Consider the following 25,379-nt stretch of genomic DNA (forward strand, 5'->3'; position numbering starts at 1 on the left):
GGATTTGCATAGTAATATTGGGATTCTTACGAATTTCTACAATATTAACAAGCATTGCGGAGTTATTTGAATTACATGGCTTGCTAGCTAGCTCCAGAAACTTATAAGTTTATTCCAGAAGTGTTTCGTACTATCGCGCCCCTAAAATTATTACTTTAAGAGTAGTATTAAATTAATTATTATAGTTTTCTTTTAGACATATAATACAATATAAAAATATATAAATATTTCTGTACTAATGCCTCTCTATCTTTACCTGCAGATATATCTGATATATGAATGAAATAAAATAGAATAACAAAAATTAATTTTATATTTAGTGAATTACCATACTCTTTTATTATATTTCTTGGGTCGTTATGCAATTGAGCAAATATTTGTTTAGGCAACTGACTAACTGTTATATTAGATAGAATTCAAATATAGAGTAAGAAATATGTAAATGCATATAGTTCGATTCAAAACAAATCCAAAAATAGAGATGACAATGCTTAATAATATAAAATATAACTTTCCATATTCGAATATGATTAGTATATCAACAAATCATATATGTCGATTCATAACGACCGTTGATCATCTGCCCTTATAAAATATTTATTAGCATTACAATACATTTAAAATTACCTTAAAATATTTGATTGCATTGGTCTACATGTTGACATGCAATTTATTTCAAAGGTAATCCAACATATTACCAGAGAGACAATAAACAGATTCAATTAAAACGACTTTACCGAAACATCAACTGATTAAGCGATACAGAAAATAATTTTCGATTTATTGTGCTTATAATTTAAATAATATACGGCGCCAGATAGTAATATTTAATACATTTTGTAGTGTAAAAGGTATTTTACGTTGTTAATAAACAGATAAAATAAAATATTCATAATAACTTTTTGTTCTCGATTACAATTGCAGTTCTTTTAGCAATTCACCATAAATATTTCATGACATATACGAATACATATACATATGTTTTGTAAGCTGGTTGATATATGATTTTTCGTACATTATGTGGATTGTTCATACTTGATTATCAAAATATTTTCTTCTAAAATATTTTTTTATTACTTAATTATTACATTGTTATTAGCCAATTCCGACTAACCTACAATTTATGATATCTTAAATCTAGGTATATAACTAGGAGGACCCATCGGCCCTATCTCAATCTCTGGTGAAATAATGTTTATACATGTCACTGCTGTATTTTTTGTTATGTGTACCTTACTACACAACACTATACAAGATCAGATGGTTTGATTCCTGTGTCTGTGTCCTGCTCTGGTGGTATCCACTAGTTGCAATACTTCAAGATTCTCATCAGAATGGAGCTTTTCCTTATGCCCCTTGCAATTCTCTTGATTTCTTGACCGACTGTGGATATCTGAAGGTCTCGATGTAAGTTGTCAGTCCTGTATCAGGACTCAGGACTTTCTTCTGAAAAGTTTGTATTTTGTATGTTTTCTCTTTACAGAATATCCTCATAATTGAACTCCGTATGTCCATATAGATTTCAGTATTTGCTTATATAATAGCAATTTATTATGTACTGATAATTGTGATTTTCGTCCAATTAGCCAGTACATTCTTCTATGTTTCAATTCCAATTCTTTTCTTTTCTTCTTTATATGTTCCTTCCAGCGAAGTTTATTCCGAGATATTTAACCTTGTTGTTATATAGAATGATAATATTTTTTAATGTCATTGGTGCTTGTACGATCTGATTGTAGGTGAACTACACATGCATAGATTTACTTTCTTTAATTGCTATTTTCCATCTTGTGTCCAATTATTTATATTGTTACTTGTCTATTATAATTTTCATGTGGCTTCTTCACTACTGACTCCGACAGCTATAATCGCAGTACCATCAGCAAATGTAGTCATCGTAATATTCTCCATTTGTGGTATATCACAAGTGTAGAGTAGATAAAGGTATTGCCCTCAGTACATTTCCTTCTGATACACCTGCTTTAGCATTTTTTATTATAGAGTAAGCTTCATCTTATTTAACTCTAAACATTCTGGATGTAATGTACGATTTTAATAGTTCGTTGAGTTGTTTTGGTAAGATTTTCTATAGTTTGTAAATGAGGCCTTCATGCCAAACCTTATCGAAGGCTTGTGCTACATCTAAGAATATAGCTGAATATACTTTTTTACTTTCGTAGGCTTTTTCAATAACCCTAACTGGTTTGTTGGCATTAGGATTTTCCTCTTCATGACTAAAATGTATCAGTTTGATATTTATTTATAGTTTGTTTATATATATTCTAATATTTAGTGTAAAAAGTTATGTTTGCAAAAAACTAGTTTATTGATATTTAACCCTTTGAATCAATTTTAATGTTTATAATAAAAATGTTTAATAATATTAATTGGTTGATTTGTATTTAAATTGTATATGAAGCTCTTATTTGCTGTATATTTAATACGTTGATTGATATTAATTTATGTTATTGCAAATTAAAGTAATAATAAGGTTTTTTATTAAACATTCACCTATTCTATATGCAAAGTTCGGAATTAGTATGTCCTGTATTTTTTGGGGCCGACATTAATTATCTATCGCTTACCCGGGCGCCGGATGACCCATGTCACACGAGCTGACACATGCTGACTTACCTAGATATAAAAAAAATGGTTAGAGACCGAAAAAAATAGTTTATGTTAAATTAAAAATGAAACCTCCGCCAACGTTTCAAATTTTATGTTATTGTTTAAATTTTATATTGTTATTTTTCGACTATATATCGGAATGTTGAATAAATTCGCGAAATGTGACCTAATCGTCAATAGTAGAAATACAAATTTGGTGATATTCATTATAGCACAATTATTATTCAGTTAGGCTTGTTCAGCGGTATTAAGACAGCGAACTCGTATTGTTGAAAAAGTGAACAAAGTTTAATGATTATGTATTTTGTAAAAACGACCTGAAAGTCGTTAAAAATGACTCAGAACAAGAAATTAAAGCAAAAATTTCAAAAATTTAGCAGACACTCTGCTATTTCCCTAACCATGTTTGTAAACCCTTTAAATGCCACAAGAATTAAGATGATTAGAGCCGAAAAAGGTGCATAGGTTACTTTTATAGAAATGTTTCTGGAAAACAGAAGCGCTGATAACTACTAGAAACTTGTTAAAGGCTTATTTCTTCTTTTAAATCAAAGAAAATTAACATTTTTCAAAATATATTTTTATGCTTGCGTTTAGATGTTTATTGAACATAAAAGAGTTAAAAAAAATTGTTGTTGTTTAAGATCTGAATACTAAAAGTATTTCTAAAGGTTATTAAGATTTTTCTGTAAATTTTACTGGCATTAATTTCTGATTCATTTCAGGTTTCCTTAGTAAATATATATCTGAGCAAAGCACCAACCAAATATTGTAGGTAATACATACGTCAATTTATTCATCAAGAGTTAAAATAGTATAAAATAGTAAATAATTAGTATAAAATAGCTTCATAGAATCTTAATTATCCATTTGTTGGTGAGCTGTTAGTTCCTACGTGGGATATAAAACAAAGTATGGATATAATAAAGCAGTAGATAAAGGAATGAGGGTAAATTAAAGATGAGATATCTTCAAGGAAGATTGAAGAGAGAAGAACATAAACAAAAATATTACGATTTTATGTAAACATTTATTTAAAGGAAATATTCTCTTAATCAGCCTGGTCTATTTATTAAGTGATATTGATTAAGATAAAAGATAAAGCCGAAATGAAATATACTTTTAAAATGAAAGTAACTACATAATTTGCATATATACATTGAAGAGTTATTAACAGTAAGTTTGTAAACATTTTAGAGCATTGATAAAGATTAAGGTGATAATCAATGTAATAAGGTAACATTTTTTATTTGAATTTTGTATCAAATAGTTAGTTTATATATTAAATTACCTAATTGTGTTCGTTAATGTTTTAATATTCATGCTGATCCTTTTAATACATTTTACTTCATTTATTATTCCATATGTATTCTTATAACATAAAAATAAAGAGAGATCATACATAGTTATATTTGAAGTTGGCTCTGCCTCTTACTCTGAAGTTGTTAGAGTTCTAAAAGTAAATTTTGATACTTTGATATAATGTTCAATGGTGTAATAATTTAAATGCATTGACTATAGAATCTAAAAAAAATTATATTTAAATAAATGTCATTTAAATTTAGTGAGTGTTAGTTCTTGTAAAAGTAATTTTAATATATTTTAATAAAAATATATTTAATATAAATACTGTGAAAACAATAGTAAAATGATTAAAATATACTTATAGAAATATCTCAGAAGATAATAGACAAAATCAATTGATTCATGTACGAGTTGTTTCGGCATCCATCCTATTGGCCAAAGTAAGCCATTTTTGACTTATGGCTCATCCTGTACCACAAAAGAACCATTTAATGGAAGAAGAGGCAATAGATGTCGCCGTTTAATGGCTTATTAAGGGGTTTATTGAAGTGAAGGTAATTTATACTAAATAAAACTCTAAATTAGTTTTTTAGTTTCTTTGATTAATTGTTTAGTTTGCGCAATCTCATTGAATAACTCAATATCTGCATTTTCGTGCAGATATTGACTTTATCAATAAGATAAGATATGTGTTAAACTGATATCATTTTGCCCTTAATCTCCTTCAATATTCTACCAAATTTTATGGCTAAGCCTCGATTACTGTTACCATAGAAATTGTATTATATTTTTTAAAGGTATTATTTACTTATCATTGGATGCAAAGAATGCAGTTATCATCGATGGGTCGATTATTATTATTATTTGCCCTCATGAATCACTCTAAAATTTTTATGTTTGTTTTTCGTACTGTCGGTCACACAAAATCACTTGCATAATTGTGAAGTTTAGTATATATACTCCAAATGAAATCGAACCGAGAAGTTCAGAGGTATAGATATAATGAAATTCGGAAATAGTGATTTGGGAGGTTAAGTGAGGCTAATGTTTCGTAACATTTTTGGTTGATGTTAATGTAAGTCAACAATATGTGTTTTCCAGTATACCTCTATTCTATAGAGCGGCGCAGTGATTGAGGTGACAAAACAGTCCTCCTACTTTTATGATAGTCGCGGGTTCGAATCCAGCTGGGGCATGGATGTATTTTATGTATGTGATTGTAATTGTAAATGTCTTTATAGGCAAAATTGGATAATACGATATATATATATATATATATATATATATATATATATATATATATATATATATATCTGGATTATATATACCTACTGTTTAACGTAGGCTCCGAAGCACGAACTTTCCTTCCTGCCAACGTTTTTCTAGACTGGATCTACTGTTTAACGTGGGCTCCGAACCACGGTACATTTTTATCAATTTTTGTCACAATAACAAATGCTGCTTCACTCAAAATGTTATAATTCACAAACTAATGATCTAACAGCTGTCAAATTTATACACGCATCTTCTGAGATTTAGGGCTAACTAACAAACGTATGGATTTAATTTTAATAGCGCCATCGATATGTCAAGCTGGGAACTTTTCAATTGACTTGTTATATATAAATGAAAAACAATTTCTCTTTTGTCAGATATGCCTACATCACAAAACAATTAAATGGAAATTATGTTCATAAAACGAACTGTCTTAAGGCAGTAAGACCAGATACTCTAGTGGTTGCATTAAAAGCCAAACTCAAGAGGTAATAATATTAAATAAATGTAAATGCGGTAATCCATATTCTACAGAAAAAAATTCTACACAAAAAAAAATAAGCGAAGAAACCTCTTCCCTTAATTCAGCGGTCATATAAATTACCCTGCGGCCGGTCCCGTTTCAATATCCATCCTGTCGAATTTAAGAGTCTGCATTAACGCACCAGTTGACATTATCAGTTCGGGCTACGGCGAATCGTCAAATTTTCGTCGGCTTATAATATTTACCAAGTCGTTAAAAGTTAATTTCAGCATCTTGATTAATGCCGAGGATATACACTTCCCCCTTTTAAACTTTCGGAATTAGGGGCCCGTTTCCGTTTGCGTACTAAATAAATTAAATAAAGTGCCACTAGTTCCTGGAAAACCTAACCGCATAGAAAACAGACTTGGGATACGGGGGATACGCGCGTCTTGTGCCTCTTTGATTTTCTTTTATCTTCTTCCTCTTGCATCTCCAGTGAGTCGGATTAACTTCATTTAGGTTTCGGTTTTGCACGAATTTGTGTTTAGAATATACGCGCGGAATGACTAGGAAACTATCACATAGTAATTAGATAATTATTAATTACTCACGCTACTAATTTCTCCATCTTATTTAATTACTACGTCTCATATCGTTTTAATATTATCTATATCTTTATATAAATTTGAATTATATTTTAAGAATAAATGCATTTAACTAGACGAAAAATTTCACGTAGCTGTTCATTAATTCTTTTTTTATATATATTTTAAAGTCACCTTTTACCAACTAGGGCTTTATCTGGAATGTACCTAAAGTTTTACGTGGGCTCCGAACCACGGTCCTCGGCATGAAGCCTACCGACCGGCGAGTAACCAACTTAAAAATCGTCCGGACAGACATCCGGTCTTGTCCAGCCTGATTACTGGCATGACTGGTATTATCTTTGTCGGATATTACACTCTTGTCTAGGACAATCTCAACTCATTCTAAATAGTCACAAACATAAATTTAGGGGCCCCATCAGGATTCGAACTTCACCACTGCGCCACCAAGCCGGTACGTTAATTCTTAATTAGTGCTAATTAATCGAGTTTAATAATAAATCATATTATTTTTTAAATAGATTTAGTTAGTTTACAATTACGTTCACTGTTAATTATACCATTTAAATAATACTAATGATCCCCCTGTAGTCGAAATTTAAAAACAATATGCTAATATAATATCAGAAATATATTTGATATCACTACATAGTATAAAACAAAGTCGCCTTTTCTGTCCCTATATCCCTATGTGCGCTTAAATCTTTAAAACTACGCAACGGATTTTGATTCGGTTTTTTTCAATAGATAGAGTGATTCAAGAGGAAGGTTTATGTGTATAATACATGCATAATATACTAAGGCAACATAGCTAATTTTAGAGGTTTCTAACGTGATGTCGTAAATTAACCTATTTTTTTAGGCTTATTTAGCAATTAACAAAAACGCTGCCTAACCCTACGAGTTAGATCAAATTAATGTACCACAGTATTCTACACCATAAAAAGGTCTACAAAAAAGTCCGCGATGGTATATGTTTATCTTTTAGGGATAACCCACATTAACCATTTTTATTGTTTACTTTTTACGTGAGAAAATGGCTTATTTACGAAGCTATTTTAAGCAATACGGCATTAATCCTTATCGAATTAAGTACCTTAAATACAGTGTGCAATTAATATAGATCAATATGGTTCCTTACAGCATGTAAATTAAACAAGTATTTTCGGAGATATTACAAATTTAAAATTTGCGTTTAAAAATGTGTAATGTAATAAAAATTGTATGAATTTAGATATTCCAAAGATAGCAGGAAATCTTCATAGTAAGTATAGGGGAAGAGGAATTGTTTTACTCCAAATTTAATGCGTGCAGGCCAAGGGCAGTAATGAATGAACCAAAAATACTGGATCGATTTTAATCATGTTTTCATTGAGTGACATAGGCATATATATTTTATGCCCGTGCAAAGTCGGAGCGGGCCGCTATGTTTTTATATACAACGTTCATATTTTTTCTGTAGTGTATTTAATTTAGTATCAGCATTGCACCCGTGCGAAGCCGGGGCGGGTCGCTAGTATAACATAAATTATAATAACAAAAATCTATATATTAAAATATACGTAAATTATCTCACGAAGTAATACTCACTAAAGTTTTTTAAATTGAATACATACAAAATGGAACACTTTGTTGTTCAGTTTAACAGGTCAATTGAAGACGGCGATGGCAGTGAACCGAAGGCGGTGAACGCAGTGGACGCCCAAAAGAGGTTGTTACCAACGAAAACATTTTAAAAATCCACAAAATGATTTTGAATGGCACTAAATTGAAATTCAATGAAATAGCAGACAGCTCTAAAGATATCAACTGAACGTGTACATCATACCATTCATGAATGTTACGGGTATAAGAAAGCTCTGTGCAAAGTGGGTGCCGCGCGATCTCACTTTTGACCAAAAACAACGACGAGTTGATGATTCGGGGCAGTATTGGAAGATGATCAAACGTAATAAACCCGAGTTTTTGCGTCGATATGTGACAACGGATGAAACATGGTTCCATCATTTCACTCCGAAGTCCAATCAACAATCATCCGCATGGACTGCACATAATGAACCCGCTCCAAAGCGTGAGAAAACGCAACAGTCGGCTGGCAATTTATGGCGTCTGCCTTTTGGGATGCGCATAGAACATTTTCATTGGCTGCCTTGAATAAGGAAGGACAATCAACAGCGACTATTACATAGCGTTATTGGACCGTTTAAGGACGAAATTGCCGAAAAAACGGCCGTATTTGAAGAAAACGAAAATGCTGATTCACCAAAATAATGCACCGTGTCAAAAATCCATGATTTGGGCTTCGAATTGCTTCCTTATCCTCTGTATTCCTCAGATCTGCCCCCAGTGACTATTTCCTGTTCTCAGATCTCAAAATAATGCTCGATGGAAAGAAATTTTCGTCGAATGAAGAGGTGTGATCGCCGAAACTGTGGCCTATTTTGGAGCAAAGGACAAATCATACTACAAAATTGGTATCGAATAGTTGGAGAGTCTCTATGATCAGTGTATCACCCATGAAGTGAATTATGTTGATTAAAAAAAACTGATTTTGCCAAAAAATATATTTTACTATGGTAGGCCGGGGACTTTTCAATGACCTGTTATTAGTAAATTTAAAATGCTACTGAACATTGTAAAAAAAGTATCACAAGTAAGATTATATTCACAACTGCAACAACTTAAGAGCATCAAATACTGGTGTATATGATTTCTATTTACTTTTAAGTTATAATCATAAGCACAGAATATTAAATGAAATAATACATGATTGTATACTACTGAAACAATAACGAACACAATTAGGCATTTTATTTTTACAATATAAAAACTATATTACAGTAATGTATTTATAATCTTAAATGAACTATTATCTTGACTTAAAATGTTGGTCTATAAAGTAAATAATTAATTTTATAGCATTAATCGTTAAATATCTTAACATTTGTCAACGGTTCCAAATGTTTTCCAAATTATCGTTAATAATTCATTATAAATAAAATTGAACCATTTTTTACCTATTTATTGCACTATTCAATCTTTAAAACAGTAGCTATAACATTACTTCCTGTCAGTAAATTTATTTATTTCAAGATATCATTTTATCTCACTGCTACAGAGACTCCATATTTAATTTGTCTTATATGGCTTCCGTTAATATATTGCTTTTAACTTTGCTTTGGGTACATTGAACATGGGGACTATTTATACTAAACTAAACTTTATTTATTTATTTAGACTATTTTATGTTTCATTTTAACTTTTGATGCACAAATTAGTTTATTTATTAACTGCAATATAATACCCCAATAATTTTAGAAATATCACTAAAAATTTTTTCTCCGTATAAGCTTAAATCGTATCAAATTTCAGACCCTCCGGTACTACCGTTTTCTTCAAAAGGGGGCTTTTTTCTCAAAAACACCCTGTAAATTATTTGTTGGTTTTTAGTACTTACTTCTGTCAGTTCCTATATTATTTATTATTTCTTTCTTATACAATCCAGCTTTTTGACTAACAATTAATATGTTTTATATAAAACGAGTTTTATTATAAATACAAAAACAAACAAGTTTTCGGTATTTTCTTAATATATTGTAGCTTAATTGGGATAAATTGATATAATACTGTATTTTATTGAAAAAGGCAAACCTTATTTAAAATTACTGTCCATAGATATTAAAAAGATTTAATATCTAGTATGTCTTAGATGCGAATGAAAGTAAAATACCAAGAGAAAATCGGGAAATGTTTTCGTGAAGTAACGACGAAGTAAAAGAAAACATTAATTTTGTATTCGACGTTTATTTAAAAGGTAAAGAAAAGTGACGAAACTTTTTTAACACAATTTATGCGTTTCAGTATTGGACTCGGCGGGAAGTTATAAGCACATTTTCGACAAAAAAATTGTTGTCAATGCTATATTGAAAAAGAAGCGAATAAAATACGTTGTAATAGGAATTTTAATAAAAATATGTTTAAGCATTATACGGGGACCGGACGATAAATATATAGTATAATGAGTATGTATTACATATATTATATGAATATAATACAATTATGAATTCCAAGACCAACATACCTTAAGTAAAATAATGAATAATCAAAAAATATAAAAATACAAAATATAGTCAAACTTATACATAAATAATATATAAATATATAAATAATAGCACAAATGAACTACAATTTGAAAAAAAATAAAAAAAAATTGAACCGACTTCAAAAAATTAATAAACGATTGACCAAAATGTAAAAAATAGTCAAACTTCGATTTTTAGCACACAAAAAAAGCGTTTTAAAATAAGACATGTACATAATGATCGTGGTAATAATTAAATAAAAACACTACGCACTATATCTAACATACACATATATATTTATTTACTATATCTAAACATATCACTCATGACACCATACTCTCTAATACAAACACACTATTTTTTCTAGAACAATCGGTATAGCGATACATTTACATACAGTCTATTCAAAGTTTTTTTTTGTACATTTTATCAAGATGTTTAATATATCGCCTACCGCAATTTATAAATTCGATTTAGGATTAGACAATATTTTCCTTCTCATTTTATTCTAGTTAAGAAGAGACGCAATTCTATTTGATTAGTTCGAATGTGTAACCGAACTAGCCTGTCAAAGTCATCCGGTTGTTAGACGTATGCAAAATTCTTGAAAACAATAGTTATAACTCTAACCTATAAACTAATGTGGCTGTATAATTAACTGTAGTTATTAGATTAATAACATTTTTGTTCAATTATTTTATTTACATTAGAATATTTTTAAATGTCAAAACCAAACTGAACTAAAACTCATAGTCATAGAATAAAGAATCTTAGAAGGGCATCTCCTATGTTAAAATTGGTTCTAAGTTACGCTCGGTATCCCCGTGTGAGCGCGCTTACGCATGCGCCGTATGACAGTTAGTTACGGCGGGAAATTTAAAAATGTTTAGCGGGAATTTTAAAATTTTGAGCGGGAAATTTAAAAATGGATATTTAAAAATTTTAGCGGGAAATTAAAAAAAAATCTTTTAATTTTACTGGGAAAATAAAAAAATAAATATATTTAAACATATTTTATTGATATATTAAAGATACATTAATTTTCCTTGACCATAAAGGCATTGATATAATCACAGAGATATCTCCACTACCCAAAACACGTAATCCACTGATATAATCTTCTCTCTAATATTTAAAACAAACCTAAAACAAACATTAAAATAAGATAATATAACTATTGATGGTTCTGTTGTATTAATATTTTAGAATCAACTAAATTAACAACCTACCTAAATTGAGGTACATTTTATCAAATATGACAATTGCAGTTCGGCCTATACAGTCAAGTTTCTGAACTAACGACCAAAATTAGAGGTTACTACTCCAGCAGCAAAAAGGAACCTTGTTCAGTATCTGCATTAATGTCCTTCTAGAAGACAAGCAGAATATCTTCGACAACAGTTTATATCCTCTGCCTCTGCCAAAGCCATTAGTTCTTCATCCAACCTAACTGATGATTAACTGATGGGACAGGCTGAGTCATCTGTAAATGAACATATAAATTTCAAGTTAGGACCTCCTTACTTCTGGGTCTTGTTGGGGTAGAAGAATCTAATACATATATATCAGCCTCAAAAAACTTGTGATTTAATATCGCCATTGGGGTCATATGTCCATTGTCTTGTAGTAAATGTAAAGAAAAAGCTTAATTATTTCAATGCAATAAATTATTATTATTTAACAAATTACTAGTAGAAATTACATCTTGTTTCAGCCATGGCTTTCCACATTTTGGTCTATAGTCTTCATCTTTAAAATTATTACAAACTTTCCTGGACCTACATAGGAGATCATAAGAGATCCCCTTAAGGTTTTCTTTTTATTACACTAATAAATTAAAATACACAGAATAATCTAAAGTAATTTTCAAATATATATAAAAACACATACCGAAAAACTTGACGTAAATAAACAACACAAATTATATCACCTAGAAATGACCGTTAACTGCTTGGTTTAGAATTATTAATACCGAGACCGAACGAGAGAGAAACACACATATAGCTGTTGCATTTTTCATATACATTTGGCCACGTAACGGGGATTCCGAAAAGCTTAAAGGTGAGACCCGATTTTTCCATATAACTTTCATTTCTTAATTTCTTTATTCTATGCTCATAGTTGATGCGGTAACATTTAGACGTTTTGATGTCACAAATGTAAATAACGTATGTACAAAATAACTTTTGGACACACTATACATCACTGCTATCATATGATGTGCCTTCACCGTTAGAAAATAATAATACATCCTTAGAAAATAAATTCGCTCTAACGACGAAGTCATAACCAGAACGAAACCTTATAGGACAAAGCTGAGACCATCGATTCTTGAAGGGAAATACAAAAAATATAAAAATATTTGAGCGAATGTTTCGAAATATCAAGACCAGATAATTATCATCCCGCCCTCGTATTAATTACTTCTGGAACCCGCAAATTATATTTGTTTCCTAGTTTTTGCGTATATGGCAACAAAGGACTAGAGTTTATTACGATGGAAACGACGATTCATTATATCTAGATCAAAGACGCCGTCGGCCGGAACGAAAAAAACAAAAAAATTCTGCGAGAGCGAAACAAAATAATAACCGGTAATAGTTCCCGCATTTAGCAGAATGTCGAGCGGCAGTCGGAAACGAATCCATTTTACCTCGGCGAAACATTCAAGTCGAATTGTCAGCAAGAGACATAATCAGTTGTCGGCTACGCCGTAATGAATGCTGATTCGAGCACTTTACCAAATATCTCCAGGATAATGATTCGTGACTGATGACTGAATTGATTTAAGCTATTATCCATTACTGAATCTGCAGTTTAGCTTAAAATAATTTTAAACGACGGTAAGGTAAAGGCGACGAAGGGAGGTTCGAGGAGGGAGGCCGAGCCGAAAGGGAGAAATTTATTTTGGGCTTCTTGAGGAATTTATGTAGTCACTTGACTGGTTGGGGGCGAGGCATAAATTAATAGATATTGACCTGTATTAATAACTGATGAATTTGTAGGACACAATGTCGTTAAATTTAATATTGCACTTTATAAATAACTTAATAATTGTGAATGAAATGGAACTAAATTAATTAATCCCAATTAGGTAAGCCCGAAAGCAGGCAAATTCAACGATGAAAAAAACTGAATTATTCGCAGAATTTTCAAAAGAATGATATAGAACCTACAAAAGATATAAATCTTGTTTATCATCAGCCCGATGTAGATGTAGGTCTGATTTCTCCAATGGAAGTTGCCATAGAAATTGACAACAACGTCAATCCTAAATAGGCTCCTGGAATTGATGACAATTCACCTGGGTAACTAAAAGAGCTTCCACGAATAGCAATAATTATGTTGGCATATATATTCAATGTCTTTTTGAGACTGAACCATATTCCGGAATGTCTTAAGGTTGCTCGAATAATTTTGCTTAAAAACCCTGACAAACCTACGACATCAAAATAATTTGAGAAACTGCTGTTAAAACGCACTAAAGCATTTGTAGAAATACCAGATATCCAGTTTGGATTTCGAAATCACCATTCGACAATCGACCAAGTGCACAGAGTAACAGCGGTTTTTGAAAAGGCATTCGAAAAAAAGAAATAATGCCCTGCACTATTCCTGGATGTTTCACAGGCTTTTGACTGGGTATGGCATTGGGGATTAATATACAAAAAGAGCAAACTGCTACCGCCGAATTACTGTCGACTGCTGCAATCATAAAGGAAGAGCACTTGGAACATTTTCTGACGATACAGTTATAATGGCAAAAGATTTATCTCTGTCTAAGGATATAGAAATAATATAAGTAACGGTCTAAAGATGGAGTAGAGACAGGAAAATACAGCTAATAGCTCCAAATATGTCCATGTTCATGCTGCAATAATTTATTTTCGAAAGAGTATTTATAGTCTCGCATGAAGGGGCATTCAAAACACTTAAATCTATTTCGGCTGAAGTTCCACAAGGTAGTGTCTTGGGACCATTTCTATATCTGCTGTATACTGCTGATATTCCAACAACAAAAGGAACAGTACTTGGAACATTTGCTGTCGATATAGTTATAATGGCAAAAGATGCCTCTCTGTCTAAGGATATAGCAAAAATACAAGTAAGGGTCAACAAGATCTAAAGATGGGCTAGAGACAGGAAAATACAGCTTAATACCTCCAAATCTGCCCATGTTCATTTTGCGTTGCGGCGAATTGACAAAAACTTACTTATGTTACTTGACGGATGCCCGATTCCTCAAGCAGAATCAGCTAAATACCTTGGAATATATCTCGATGGTAGGTTAAAGTGGAAACATCATGTCAGACATAAAGCAGAGAAAATTAGACTCAAGCAACTGTAATTGTGTTGATCGTAGCTCAGAGAGATTGGTTTATTAGTTAATCATAAAGCCTGTTTGGAACTATGGGGTATAAATATGGAGTTGCACTAAAACATCTAACCAACTAGTAATCCAACGCTCGCAAAACAATGTTTTACGATTAATTACCAATGCTTGTCGCTACATAACCAACGAAGAGCTTCAGCATAATCTCGGAACCAAAGGGATACATGAAATGATCCAATATATCGCCCTAAACATGAAACAACATCGCTAAATAATTTGGGAAATATATACTTATATATAAATCCCGTATACGCCTTGCTTGTATATTAATGCAAATACAGAACAGTAGTAATAAATTATTTTGTAAATTAAGATTATACTGAGCATATCGAGTGTAAGATGTAATTAATTTTTAAAAAATTAGGTAACATTTCCTGTCCTTCGCTAAGGACTATAGAAATCAAGTAATAAAATAGATTATGACGAAACTACACTTACTAAGAATGTTATTCATTATATTTGAATTTATTTATATTATGAATATAATAAAATAGAATAATAATAGAATTTATATTAAGAGAATAATTGTGGCAACGTTGAATATACCCGCGTGCAGTTAAGGATGCATTCTAGCCCAAACATTTCAAAACTCAACTTTTTTCATAGTCCCTAAGCTTTCAGAATATGTACTTAAAGGTATTTTTTAAAATATCAATTATTTTCGGAGATACAGCTGAATTTTTTCGAACAACAGTAATTTAACGAAAAAAAAAGTTTTACTTTTTTGCGGTGTACAATATCTATATTAAGAATTTCCTTTTATTATGGTTTTAGATTAGTAGGAAGCATTCAATCGTTTTACGTTTGTTATGATTTTACTACAATAAAAACACAAAATCCATGCCTAAATACGTCACCAGACTAGCTCACAAAAAATAAGAACATAAGAAAAAGGGAGAAAAATATTACACCACAGATGAAGGTAAAAGGAGAAATTCGACCACGAAATGTGAGAGAGCACTTGAGACTTAAAAGAAACCCGAAGATCAGAATAATAATGGCTGTAACAAAACTGAAATCAAGAATGAATTTAAAAAAATATGGATACAAATTGAATATAGAAATACCATTAGAAAATGTTAGGAGACTAGAAGAAAGTACCTCTCTAATAGAATTCGAAAACAATGATTAGAAATGATCATGAAGAATAAAAATAGACTGACCAAATTTTAGAATATAGTACCAACTCATTACTTTGAAGTCGGTGGAAACCAAACAGTAATATTAATTTAGATTCGTTTTGTTGGTAATTTATTTTTTTGTATATGTTTTATAATTATATTATTAATTTTGATCAATAATTTTAACAAACTGATCAATTGGTAGCAGTTAAAATAATATTGTAAATAGACAAGTAGGTTTAGGTAGGTATTAAGCTAAATTGTGTGTATAAAGTAGATTATAAAATAGTAGGTAGGTTAAATAAGGCTTTTGTTTATTTTTTTTAGTTATTACAACCATTATTATGTACATATTTCATTTCAAAATATTTTTGTGTTGAAAACCTGTTTGTTTTTTTTTTTAATTTTTAGTGACACCCTTATTTATTTTCTGAAGTCGGTTTAATGGTAAGCCAAGTAACCGTATAAGGAAAAATGGGAACAAAGAAACAATGATTGAGTCCGCTACCTAGTCTAGGTGTCTGACTAAACAACAACAAAAAGTTATCGTAAAGTTATAGTTGAGAGCTAAACGCTTTCACCATTATACCATAGAAGCAGTTCTCTGCAATATATATATATATATATATATATATATATATATATATATATATATATATATATATATATATATATATATATATATATATATATATATATATATATATATATATATATATATGTACCCATATATCTGATTATTTTAGTCAAATAATATGTGAAAACTTTATTCGAGCCTTTGAAAATTTAGAGTTTCCCTCGATTTTCCCTCTTTCCCCCCAACAGATGATGATGTGGTTTCAATGTGCAGTCCTTCGAATAAAAAAAAATTAAAATCGGCCTACAATTGACGGAGAAATCGGCGAACATACGTTAAAAAATATATATAGAGCCGAACATAGAAAATTTATGAACAGCTAAATACACTATATATTATTTGGTAAAATTAAATACCACGTTACAAATAAATTGATCCTGGGAGTCACGTCGTATTTTCCGTATAGTTAAATATTTAGTAAGCCAAAATCGCGGTTTAAAAACCCCAAAAGTATATTGTACCAATTGTTCTCAATGAAAACCTATTTAAAGTAAATCAGTGATCAGAGTACAGGCAAACATCTAAAATAATTGTTCAATTTGGGGCAATAATAGGGAGTTAGTTCTTTAAGCGTATGCATAACTCGCAATATTGTCGTATTCTAACCCACATGATTAAAACTTAAATTGCTAATACGACTTTATGAGGAGAGGTTGCTCGAAAGCGTATGATACGACATTCGAGTTGACGGTAAGTTGCTACATTTGGATTTGAATCTCCGGGGATTCATTCTGCTGCTAAAACTACTTAGGAGGCCGAGCATCAGCACACAATACACACAGGTATGGTTTCGCCTTAAGAAGACTTTATGAAATGGAAGTTTCTTTTGAAGTTCCCGTACGTATTTATGGTTAGTAGTGGAGGGTAAAAAAGGATGCATTCCGTTTCGCGCCAAGGGAGGAAACTTTATAGGAGGGATTACATTGTAAATTTAGTTTTTTTTTCAACCACCAATGTTCGCACTTCCAAAATTCCTTAATTAGTTCTTTGCTAAAAAGAATTCATTTTTATATCCAGAATAATAATATTGTTTCAAAATAACCCTTATAATTTTTCTTACAATATTTCAGATAATATATACATTTTACGATAAAAAATTTGAATATCCATATACATATCCAAGTAATTTCCATCTATATTCATTAACTTTTCAAATTCTTCCGTATTAAATAACTTAAATAATAATCAAAAGAAAACAATCAAAATTAAACTTTGGACTTATATTGCTTTTGTTGTTTCATTTTGCGATAAAAAACTGAATATCCTTGGAAGAAATTTCCATCTCTTATCCACTACCTTCTAGAATTCTTCACTAGTAAATAAGAGTTAGTTAGTTAAACAACCTAACCTAACCTATATACAGCTTTTCAGTGTATATAAATTCTAATATTCATCAATAGGAAACGATCAAAATTAAACTTTCGACTTTTATTGCTTTTGTTGTTTCATTTTGCGATAAAAAACTGAATATCCTTGGAAGAAATTTCCATCTCTTATCCACTACCTTCTAGAATTCTTCACTAGTAAATAATAATTAGTTAGTTAAACAACCTAACCTAACCTATATACAGCTTTTCAGTGTTTATAAATTCTAATAATGATTAAATAAAACGATTAAAATTGAAATTTGGACTTTTATTGCTTTTGCTGTTTCATTTTACGATATAAAACTGAATATCCTTGAAAAAAATTTCCGTCAATTATTCACTACCATCCAAAATTATTCACTATTATTTGTCACTTTGACGGGTGTCGTCATTTCGCGACTATAAAATAGTACGGTGATAATACACAAGGGATGGGAACAGACATAAACTGCATATATAAAATTATAAATTAATAAATAAATAAAATTAAAAAAACAAACAGTGGGGTTAAAAGTAGAAATAGTGTATTTACAATTTAAAAATAAACACAAATACAGGACTACAAACACAACCATAGTAGTAACCAAGTAGAGGCTCTATCCATACAACACCCATACCGAAGAGGTCGTTATTTGGTCAGTAACACTAAATTAAGCATAAGCTAGATTCTATGGATAAAACGGATTTCTTGAATAAATTCGAGGAGTCTCTCTGTATTTTCTCCCGTTAAGGCATTTCTAAATTTTGCAGCCCATACTTAGCCCTGATCTGGGTGAGCCGTGGTCAGTCGTTCAGTATGTGGTAGACTGAAATAGGGACACGGTGACAAAACTCACAGTCAGCAGGCAGGCTCGAAGTCATCAAGTGACCGTGCGAGAAACGACAGTGGTGACGAATAGAAAGAACGCGAAGAGAGGACAAAAAATCAGCTTTAACCTCAAAAAATCTGTTATGGTTGACCTCCTGTGCCCAACGACGTTGTACCTCCTTATTTGTGAAAACAGAGACGAATGGGATAAGATCAGTATGGACACAAATATCCGAGATGGGGATGGGAGAGGAGGCCGCCGATTTAGCTGCACCATCCGCGCGCTCATTTCTCGGTATACCAAAGTGAGAAGGGATCCACTAAGTAAGGTTGTCCTAATCCCATTCAGATAGAGGGTACTGATGATTGACGATGATTGATGAGTGAGTCGGTGTCCGGTGGATGGTTGAACCAAGAAAAAGTTTCTATTCCAAGAAACATTCGAAAACATTTCGGGAGTCGCTCAGGATTAGCCATTTTTTGAAGGATAATACCTCGAATATCGTGAATAGTTCAGCGGTTAATACTGAACTTTGTTTGGGAAGCTTGAATTGGAATGCCCCGTTGTACACCACAATTGCCCTGCCAAGTCCGCTGCGAGATTTGGAGCCATCGGTATATATGTGCTTGCGGCTATGGTAAGAGTGGAGAAGTTCACAGACTTGGACAAAATAAAGTAAGGGCAATGTTCTCTTGATAAAATTGACATAAATATATGTTTATAAAGGGGGTAGTGAAGGTTCAAGGGGGAAAATTGAGGTAGTGAACTAGGAAGGAATGCAGCAAGCCAATTTCAGCCCTGGAAATATTCACTATTAAATAATAGTTAAAGAACCTAACCTATAAGTTCGATAGTTTTGACAGCTTCAGTAATCTTCAGTAATATTCAGTTTTTAGTGTGTAGAAATACTAATTATCAACAAAACGAAACAATCAAAATAGAATTTTCGACTTTTATTGCTTATGTTGTTTTATTTGAAGAAATCTGCTATTAAAACACATCAAACCACTTTAGAAACTTAAAGAAATGAGGTTGGGTAATATAGCAATTCGTTGTGGTTTTGCTTTTAGCTTTTTAAAAATTTTAATGTTGATGTCAATGAGAAAGGACGTCTTGGAGTATTAAACTATTTGATGAAAATTAATTGGACTGATTGGACGAACACTGAACTCAAACTTGCAGGAAACTTAGATATTGATAAATTATTCAAGCAGATAAGGCACTTCTTTCCAGGAGTGTGGTGGGAAAAATGCAAAAGAGCAAGCAAAATAATTGAAAAATTATTGAAGAATTTAATTGAAATAGCAGCATGGTTTTTGGGAATTCTGAACAAGTGCAGTTATTCGCTGTATACTTATTTTTCTTTTTCAGTTCCTTGTCAGATATTTTCTTACTCTTGACTTTCTTATCGTATTCAACATAATTTATCATGAAAATTTCTCAAAATTGATGTGAAACTATAGATAATTTTTTAAAGCGTACTACCCCCGTTTCTTCAATATTGGAACAATGATTCCTTCTTTATACGTTGACACTACATTCTGTAATCCCCAAATGTTTGCCTTTTTGTGCTAAATTTCCCCAATGGTACACTGTTACTTGATCAACTCCAGCATTCTTCCAATAGTTTAAAGATTTTATTCATGTTTATATAATTATATATATATATATATATATATATATATATATATATATATATATATATATATATATATTAAAGTCTCCTTTTACCAACTATGGGTTTATCTGGACTGGGCCTGGTTTAACGTGGGCTACGAACCACGGTCCTCAGCATTAAGCCTACCGACTGGCGAGTGACCAACTTTAGAAATCATCCCAGAAGACATCCGGTCCTACCCAGACTGGTTACTGGCTTGACTGGGATCATTTTCCTTGTCGGATTTTACACTCTTGCCTTAGAACATTCACAAATTTTAATCAATTACAAACATAAATTTATGACCATGCCCCATTTACCATTGTTTATTATATTGTTCGTTCCTTTAGATAGTTTAAAAAAATAGAGGCTGGTATGATTAGGATTTGAAAAATATTCACAATTTACCTATACAATTATCGTGTAATAATATTTTTAAATAACGATTGTATACCTAATTTTGTTGAGAAACTCTGCCTATAAAAAAACCAAAACCATTGAAGCCGGACAAGCAAAAATCCGCTGTGGCCCATTCAATACCGCAGAAGAGTGAATAAATCTAACCGAATGAAAAATATCGAAACAAAACTACCGAGAATGCTCTCCATACGAGCCGACGACGTCTCCCACTAAAGAAAAATATAATAAAGTTGGGCCTGAGCCGCGTTTAAAAAATGGGATCATATAGAAGTACTTGAAAAAAGGTAAAAGGATAATAAAGCTCACGAAATGCAAAGCAGGGGATGGCTTTCGTGCGTTTCGCAGGTAGCAAAAATGAAAAAAGACCTTATAGAAAATTTTTTATGTAGGTCATAGTTGGCTATATAGCGTGCATGCCAAATGCAATAACTCGCCCATTATACTGCTCCTCGAAATATTCGCGGATATTTTTTTTATTTAAATAATCGCAGGATTGATTCGAAAATTATCGTGCAGGCAAGTCTGATTAAATCTCGTATGTCTTTTACAATCATAAGTTCGCACATATCTTTGGAGAGTCTTCTCAAAAGCATCTTTATCATTTTATATTACAGTCTACAGAAAAAAGAACGTGAAATATTGGGCTGATGATGGAGTAATTTACAGGGTAAAACTGACACTTTATGCAACATTTTTTTTAACTATCAAAGTTGGTAAATTGATATCTCTGGATCTGGATCTGATCTTCCTTCAAGCTTTAGTAAAACTGATTGAGGATGTGATATTTTTAGAATTAACAGGCACGCGTATAAAATACTTAGTATATATTCGATAAAATAGTCGATTTTCTGGTTATTACTGGTGGACCATGTTGTCAAACGTCTGCAAAATTCCTCAAAACATTAGTAATAATTAGAAGTAATAACCTGGCAAATGTTGCAAAGCAAGGCCAAAGGTGATGCGGCAACATTGCAACGTAGTGATGACTTAAAATTTATTATATTGTTTAATAAGTATGTATAATGGATAAGGATGAAAATTAAATAAAACATTTTGGAAAAAAATTAAAGGCAGATTCGGAAAGAGATGCAAAACTATCCCTAATAGCAACAGTTATTAATTCTCTTCTAGCTCGATATATTATATGTTATGTATAATAAAGATTCTACTATTAGATCAATATTTATTTAACAGTTATTTCCAACGAAAATATTTAGTAACAAACTGTAAGATCAATTTTAATTAATAAACGTTAATAACTAAAATATCTAAATTGATAATTAAAAATACTCATCAGATTATTCAAATAAAAGTAATATTTCGTCAGTGCAAGCAAATTTAAATTTATTTTTCACTAAATTTATTTTTTTGAATGTTTCCTGCACTTCATTGAACTAATTTAAATTCGAAAAATATTAATTAAAAAAGTGCAATTATCAGCTTAGTATTGTAAGGTATATATAGACATAGCAATAGTGTTGCCGACTCCGATTGCTATAATAGTCGTGGGTTCATATCCCATAATATACTTTTGATATATTATAGATGATATATGACCAAACAAAATCATGCTGTAAAACTAAAACTTACCAACCAGACTATAAGAAGTACTTGGTTCATAAACCGCTGTGTTTAGATTTAATTTTGACTTTATATACATAATTTTTAAAAGGAATATGATCTAAAAAAGTATCTTAATATGGAATGCACTTAAATTAAGGTCAGAATATAACAGACTTGAAAAATCATTTTCATGTTTACTGACTGATACTAAATTACAGATACAATAAATTTAATGGTTTGTTACTTCTTTCTAGCTTCTTCTGTCTAGATTATTAAACACTTAAAATGTAAATGTAGTTTCCAGATCTATCCTGGTCTTATATTTTGACATGACACATACAAAAATTGGTGTAAGATTGCGTTTCTGCATCTAAAAAAAAAAAAAATAAAAATTCAATAGAAATAATTAACCTAATTAACCTAATTAATTTATTCATGCAATAATGTGATTACAAATAATTTTAGTAAAGTTATAGAAAACAGAAGAATACCTTCCTAGTTGTAATACATTTTAAAGTCTCCTTTTACCAAATAGGGGTATATCTGCACTGGACCTACAGTTTAACGTGGGCTGCGAACCACGGTCCTCAGCATTAAGCTTACCGACTGGCGAGTAACCAACTTTAGAAATCATCCCAGAGGACATCCGGTTTTACCCAGCCTGGTTACTGGCGTGACTGGGAATATTTTCCTTTCCAGATTTCGCACTCTTCCGTAGGACAGTCGGAAATATTAAACAATCGCTATCATAAATTCAAGACCATGCCCTAGCAGGATTCGAACCTGAGACTATCGCAACAGTAGGTCGACCATACGGTCGCCTTTACCAAGGTGGCATTAATATATTGTATGGATGAAATTCTTTGGGCTTCCAAATAAAAATTTCAATACTTTACATCCTCTAAAAACGCTACCATATTTTATAAATAAATTTATATTTTCAATAAACCTTTAAATTTAATTACTGAGAAATGTCCTAACCATTTAAAACTAATTACCAATACAGCCCTGTACTAAGTTTGAATTAAGTCTTACAATTAAGCTTTTGGCACTTAATTTTCAAGAAGAAAGGTCAAAAATGTTTCAATATATCGGTCAAAATCATCGATATTTCTGTCAGTATCCCTAATCTTTCACTTCTATTTTCTTATATTTTTACTTAAGTAACATTATAATGCCCAGAGCTTCTCTTATATTTCTAGCATTTGAACTCTTAAATCGAGAAAATAAGAGGCAGAAAAACGAGAAGTTTTTTGAAGCTAATCAAGAGAAATTAACTATAAAAGAGATTAGTTTAAGCAGAGTAGGAAAAGCCGGAAATGAATCACCGACACAACTGGTATAATATTTCCCTCAAAATTAATTCATATTCTGTGTAATTATGAATAAAACAAAATCTTAAACTTGTGTCATGCAAGTTAGAGCGTAGTAATTACGGATAAACCGTTAGAAATTAAAATATTTGCTTAATAATTTTCAACTGAAACTTACACAGGAACGATTCGTGATAAACGATTTCATCAAGACTTAACTTCTTGCTAATTCGGTATAAGCGCGATATAGATAAGCGAAATCCAATTAAAATTTGCCTAATGTTTTGGGTTAATCCAATGTCGCAAAAGGATTATAAGCAGATTACATTGATAAGTCATGGCAAATAATAACGAGAATGATCTACTAACTGGATGGCGGTTTATTAACGAGGTAAAGCGGCAATAAATAAGCGATATCTCGTACGTTCGAAGTTGTTCTTGAGACGCCGTTTTTATCTCTACTTTGCGGATTCTTGTAAGTTGCAGTTTTCGAAACTAACGCAATACATCTAATGAGATTCTGTGAAATATTGTGATAGAGTTCGATTAAAGCAACAAACAAAAGTATAATGAATCCGCAAGAAAATAGGATTATTTATGTGGTTTTTGCCATTTCCTTATACATGTGGTTCCTTATACAACATAACACATGGGCTGAAAAATTAGGAAGACGTAACCAAGAAAGCGAGTCCTTTTGTCAAATTCTTTTTGTTCACGTTTGAAGTTCATTTTTCAAAATAGGCCTTGTTTCATCCATTATCGCATATTGACGCAAAAATGCTGGGCTGTTACGTATAAATATGGCCAAACACTGCTCAGAATCATCAATACTTTCTGTTTTTAACAAACACGGCACGCACTTTGAACATAGTCAAATGGTCATGCAATATGAAACCAACACATTCTTTTGATATCTTTACAGTGTTAGCTAACTCACTCAACTTTACATTTCGATCACCATTTGAGTTCAGTCTTTGAAGTCTTCAGTCATGGATTTTTCTGATAATGCGGAGTCTTTATAACACTATCCAAGTCATTGGAACGGTATTTTTCCCAACAAGAACCAGTATAAAATTAAAAAAGAAATTGTTTTTGGTCCATGTTTTGAAAATAACAAAAGTAGTGTCACTCTTAGCATAATAACTCATTAAGTTATGAGTAGAATATCAAGAAATTTTAACAACTTTCTTTTGAAGGTAAGTAATAACTGAAATAGCAGTGAATGCAATAAAACTAACATCATCTATATATTAGACATAACTAATATATGACTTAACATGATTGAAACGCAAAAATCCATGACATGTAATATTTTATAAGTAATGCTAGCGTAAAACGTTTACTAAGTTAAAAGTTGTGAGGTCATAAAATAGATAATCCAGAAAGCAAAGATGATGACATGGTGTTCATGATGATGCCTAGGTCAAAATTAGTCTGCTCTACAAAAATTGTAATGCTGAATAAAATATATAATATCGTTAAATAGTGTTACTGCGTTGGTCGCCGAATACAATAGTCGCTTAGAGAGGTCTGTATTATATTTGGGTGTTCAAAAGTAGGTATTTCTATACGACTTCTTTTGTCAAATGATGCTTTACACTTATATATAGAATAATCAGTGTTCTTCTCTAAATATGATGAAAAACTATAACAGATTTATGCGTACAGTTACGACACAATCATCTCTTTGTTTTTTTTTTTGCTTTTAGATCATTAGAAATCGTGTGAACAAAACTGT

At 31.2% G+C, this 25,379-nt stretch overlaps 1 protein-coding gene across 1 annotated transcript in view; it reads right to left on the reverse strand.

Moving 5' to 3' along the window:
• Positions 1-25,379, reverse strand: part of LOC143193385 (lachesin) — a 362,619-nt gene that overhangs the window by 203,669 nt on the left and 133,571 nt on the right. The gene's annotated exons all lie outside the window — the stretch shown is intronic.

This window comes from Rhynchophorus ferrugineus, unplaced genomic scaffold (genome assembly GCF_030347505.1).
Source record: "Rhynchophorus ferrugineus isolate W39M unplaced genomic scaffold, kcgeb_rfMv2 rfM3, whole genome shotgun sequence".
NCBI lineage: Eukaryota > Metazoa > Arthropoda > Insecta > Coleoptera > Curculionidae > Rhynchophorus > Rhynchophorus ferrugineus.